A 5205-nucleotide genomic window follows, 5' to 3' on the forward strand; every position below is an offset into this window, starting at 1 on the left:
CCCTAACCCTAACCCTAACCCTAACCCTAACCCTAACCCTAACCCTAACCCTACCCTAACCCTAACCCTAACCCTAACCCTAACCCTAACCCTAACCCTAACCCTAACCCTAACCCTAACCCTAACCCTAACCCTAACCCTAACCCTAACCCTAAACCCTAACCCTAACCCTAACCCTAACCCTAACCCTAACCCTAACCCTAACCCTAACCCTAACCCTAACCCTAACCCTAACCCTAACCCTAACCCTAACCCTAACCTAACCCTAACCCTAACCCTAACCCTAACCCTAACCCTAACCCTAACCCTAACCCTAACCCTAACCCTAACCCTAACCCTAACCCTAACCCTAACCTAACCCTAACCCTAACCCTAACCCTAACCCTAACCCTAACCCTAACCCTAACCCTAACCTAACCCTAACCCTAACCCTAACCCTAACCCTAACCCTAACCCTAACCCTAACCCTAACCTAACCCTAACCCTAACCCTAACCCTAACCCTAACCCTAACCCTAACCCTAACCCTAACCCTAACCCTAACCCTAACCCTAACCCTAACCCTAACCCTAACCCTAACCCTAACCCTAACCCTAACCCTAACCCTAACCCTAACCCTAACCCTAACCCTAACCCTAACCCTAACCCTAACCCTAACCTAACCCTAACCCTAACCCTAACCCTAACCCTAACCCTAACCCTAACCCTAACCCTAACCCTAACCCTAACCCTAACCCTAACCCTAACCCTAACCCTAACCCTAACCCTAACCCTAACCCTAACCCTAACCCTAACCCTAACCCTAACCCTAACCCTAACCCTAACCCTAACCCTAACCCTAACCCTAACCCTAACCCTAACCCTAACCCTAACCCTAACCCTAACCCTAACCCTAACCCTAACCCTAACCCTAACCCTAACCCTAACCCTAACCCTAACCCTAACCCTAACCCTAACCCTAACCCTAACCCTAACCCTAACCCTAACCCTAACCCTAACCCTAACCCTAACCCTAACCCTAACCCTAACCCTAACCCTAACCCTAACCCTAACCCTAACCCTAACCCTAACCCTAACCCTAACCCTAACCCTAACCCTAACCCTAACCCTAACCCTAACCCTAACCCTAACCCTAACCCTAACCCTAACCCTAACCCTAACCCTAACCCTAACCCTAACCCTAACCCTAACCCTAACCCTAACCCTAACCCTAACCCTAACCCTAACCCTAACCCTAACCCTAACCCTAACCCTAACCCTAACCCTAACCCTAACCCTAACCCTAACCCTAACCCTAACCCTAACCCTAACCCTAACCCTAACCCTAACCCTAACCCTAACCCTAACCCTAACCCTAACCCTAACCCTAACCCTAACCCTAACCCTAACCCTAACCCTAACCCTAACCCTAACCCTAACCCTAACCCTAACCCTAACCCTAACCCTAACCCTAACCCTAACCCTAACCCTAACCCTAACCCTAACCCTAACCCTAACCCTAACCCTAACCCTAACCCTAACCCTAACCCTAACCCTAACCCTAACCCTAACCCTAACCCTAACCCTAACCCTAACCCTAACCCTAACCCTAACCCTAACCCTAACCCTAACCCTAACCCTAACCCTAACCCTAACCCTAACCCTAACCCTAACCCTAACCCTAACCCTAACCCTAACCCTAACCCTAACCCTAACCCTAACCCTAACCCTAACCCTAACCCTAACCCTAACCCTAACCCTAACCCTAACCCTAACCCTAACCCTAACCCTAACCCTAACCCTAACCCTAACCCTAACCCTAACCCTAACCCTAACCCTAACCCTAACCCTAACCCTAACCCTAACCCTAACCCTAACCCTAACCCTAACCCTAACCCTAACCCTAACCCTAACCCTAACCCTAACCCTAACCCTAACCCTAACCCTAACCCTAACCCTAACCCTAACCCTAACCCTAACCCTAACCCTAACCCTAACCCTAACCCTAACCCTAACCCTAACCCTAACCCTAACCCTAACCCTAACCCTAACCCTAACCCTAACCCTAACCCTAACCCTAACCCTAACCCTAACCCTAACCCTAACCCTAACCCTAACCCTAACCCTAACCCTAACCCTAACCCTAACCCTAACCCTAACCCTAACCCTAACCCTAACCCTAACCCTAACCCTAACCCTAACCCTAACCCTAACCCTAACCCTAACCCTAACCCTAACCCTAACCCTAACCCTAACCCTAACCCTAACCCTAACCCTAACCCTAACCCTAACCCTAACCCTAACCCTAACCCTAACCCTAACCCTAACCCTAACCCTAACCCTAACCCTAACCCTAACCCTAACCCTAACCCTAACCCTAACCCTAACCCTAACCCTAACCCTAACCCTAACCCTAACCCTAACCCTAACCCTAACCCTAACCCTAACCCTAACCCTAACCCTAACCCTAACCCTAACCCTAACCCTAACCCTAACCCTAACCCTAACCCTAACCCTAACCCTAACCCTAACCCTAACCCTAACCCTAACCCTAACCCTAACCCTAACCCTAACCCTAACCCTAACCCTAACCCTAACCCTAACCCTAACCCTAACCCTAACCCTAACCCTAACCCTAACCCTAACCCTAACCCTAACCCTAACCCTAACCCTAACCCTAACCCTAACCCTAACCCTAACCCTAACCCTAACCCTAACCCTAACCCTAACCCTAACCCTAACCCTAACCCTAACCCTAACCCTAACCCTAACCCTAACCCTAACCCTAACCCTAACCCTAACCCTAACCCTAACCCTAACCCTAACCCTAACCCTAACCCTAACCCTAACCCTAACCCTAACCCTAACCCTAACCCTAACCCTAACCCTAACCCTAACCCTAACCCTAACCCTAACCCTAACCCTAACCCTAACCCTAACCCTAACCCTAACCCTAACCCTAACCCTAACCCTAACCCTAACCCTAACCCTAACCCTAACCCTAACCCTAACCCTAACCCTAACCCTAACCCTAACCCGACACCCTAACCCTAACCCTAACCCTAACCCTAACCCTAACCCTAACCCGACACCCTAACCCGACACCCTAACCCGACACCCTAACCTGACACCCTAACCCGACACCCTAACCCGACACCCTAACCCGACACCCTAACCCGACACCCTAACCCGACACCCTAACCCTAACCCGACACCCTAACCCTAACCCTAACCCGACACCCTAACCCTAACCCTAACCCGACACCCTAACCCTAACCCCCTAACCCTAACCCCCTAACCCGACACCCTAACCCGACACCCTAACCCGACACCCTAACCTGACACCCTAACCCTAACCCTAACCTGACCCTGACACCCTAACCTGACAGCCTAACCCTAACCCTAACCCGACACCCTAACCCGACACCCTAACCCGACACCCTAAGCCTAACCCGACACCCTAACCCTAACCCTAACCTGACCCTGACACCCTACCCTAACCCGACACCCTAACCCTAACCCTAACCCGACACCCTAACCCTAACCCGACACCCTAACCCTAACCCTAACCCGACACCCTAACCCTAACCCGACACCCTAACCCTAACCCGACACCCTAACCCGACACCCTAACCCTAACCCGACACCCTAACCCTAACCCTAACCCGACACCCTAACCCTAACCCGACACCCTAACCCCTAACCCTAACCTGACACCCTAACCCTAACCCTAACCTGACACCCTAACCCGACACCCTAACCCTAACCCTAACCCGACACCCTAACCCTAACCCGACACCCTAACCCGACACCCTAACCCCTAACCCTAACCCTAACCTGACACCCTAACCTGACACCCTAACCCTAACCCTAACCCTAACCCTAACCCTAACCCGACACCCTAACCTGACACCCTAACCCTAACCCCTAACCCGACACCCTAACCCGACACCCTAACCCCTAACCCGACACCCTAACCTGACACCCTAACCCTAACCCCTAACCCGACACCCTAACCCTAACCTGACACCCTAACCCTAACTCCTAACCCTAACCCCTAACCCCTAACCCGACAGCCTAACCCTAACCTGACACCCTAACCGTAACCTGACAGCCTAACCGTAACCCGACAGCCTAACTCTAATGCTAATCCTAACCTGACATCCTAACCCTAACCGTAATCTGACACCCTAACCCAATGTTGGTGTGTTGCGATTTTCTTTCTGTAGTTTATAATTGTATGCTGACCATGTAACTTGACACTGTAAGTGTAAATTTTATAGTGGTTTTTTGAATTTGTCTGCTGGTTTCTGATATTGTGTTTTGTGTTGTAGTTGTGATGTGGCTTTGTGAACTTATTGTCTATTTGTAATGTGGTGGCCTAAGTTTGTCATTTAAGTATGATCTTCTGCTTTAGTTTTTGAGTTTAACTTGGTAGTTCTATGTGAGATTGTAAGTGTTAGTGTTACTTTGTTGGTGTAATAGTAATTTAAATGTGAATATTTAAGTTGTGACAGGACAGTGTACATTGACAGTGTGAGCTGATTCTCTAACTGTAACTTTGTAGTGTAACTGTGAGTTTATATTTTTATTGTGGTTTCTTTTTTGTGATAGTGTAATTGTGGTTGTAAGTTTTAGTTGTTGCTGTGATTTGTGGTTGTTATTTGTATGCGTTGTTGTTGTTAATTGTTGTCTTTGTGTTTGGTAATTGTGACATTTGATGTGTGTCTTTTGATGTTTAAGTGTGAGTAATGTGGTTTAGTTGTTGTTGTTGTGTCTTTCTTGTTTGGTTTTATGTGGTTTTTTAATGTGTGTGGGGGGAAAAGAAAAATTTGCATATAATTTGCATAATTTGATTAATTGATTTGCATATTTGATGAGAATTGTGTTATTGTTTGGGTTGTGGAATGGTGGGTGTGTTTATTTTTGATTGCTTTATTTGCATATTTATTATTAGAAAAAGAAATAAAAATAATAACTTTTGTGCAGCAGTAGGGGACAGGTTGCTGGCTGGGCAGCACTAATGTAATATTTTTTAGTAGTTTTTTTTTTTTAAATAATTAATGCTGCCCAGCCAGCAAGATATGTTCAAAGCTGCTAATTGCAACCATTGAGTCAGCCACACAAAACAAACACACAAGCAGAGGGAGAGACAAAGAGAGCACGAGGGACAGAGACAAAGAGAGACGGACAGAGACAAAGAGAGAGACTGACACACGGACAGAGA

Source organism: Numenius arquata, unplaced genomic scaffold (assembly GCF_964106895.1).
Source record: "Numenius arquata unplaced genomic scaffold, bNumArq3.hap1.1 HAP1_SCAFFOLD_633, whole genome shotgun sequence".
NCBI lineage: Eukaryota > Metazoa > Chordata > Aves > Charadriiformes > Scolopacidae > Numenius > Numenius arquata.